Source organism: Meles meles, chromosome 8 (assembly GCF_922984935.1).
Source record: "Meles meles chromosome 8, mMelMel3.1 paternal haplotype, whole genome shotgun sequence".
Classification (NCBI taxonomy): domain Eukaryota; kingdom Metazoa; phylum Chordata; class Mammalia; order Carnivora; family Mustelidae; genus Meles; species Meles meles.
In genome coordinates this window covers 7,184,221-7,184,957 of record NC_060073.1, presented here as the reverse complement: position 1 = coordinate 7,184,957, position 737 = coordinate 7,184,221, and positions in this window count along the sequence as shown.

Here is a 737-nt window from a genome sequence, read left to right as displayed (position 1 = left end):
TGCCACTGATCACGGAAACCTAGCATCTGACAGATCATCAGTTCTGTTTAAAGACTAGAAGTGACAAGGACTCACTATCTCACAAGGTGGCCCACTCTAATACTGGATATTTACAACAGATTCCTTTGTTCTGAGCTAAACTGAGTTTCCCTAAATTCCCATCTATTTAATCTGTGGCCACACAACGCAAGTCTAACCTGTCTGTCCCAGATCAGCCCTTGGGTTACACGAAGTCAGAGCTTGGGTGACCCGGTCTTCTCCGGCGGCCCCAACCTGGGCCGACTTGCAGTTAATCTGAGAAGTTTTATTTTACTTTACTGTCAAAAGCCAGAGGGATAGGTGAGTGGGAAGCATTTATCTCCTGAGAGTGTGCTCTAGGGCCAAACTGCGTGAATTTGGGATAGATGATATCTTGAGGGTCAGCAGGGCTCAGGAAAGTGAGTCTTCTAAGACCCCATTCTCTAAGTCCTGGTGGGGAGGCTGAGGCTAAGGTTTGCAGTCGGGTACAGACCCCTCCCACCCAAAGCATCCCCCCAACAGTAACTAGGCAGACTCAGGGGAGGCTTCAGGCTTTGCTTCCCCATATCTTCAGGGAAGAGTTTGCTCTCTCTCTACTTCATGAAATTCAGTCAATAACTCTTCATAAATAATTTATTTTCATTAGGATCCTAAGTGCTGGAGATGAAAGACCTAAACTGGCCCTTAGAGCAGTACAGTTCTCGGACTAGAACATTTTA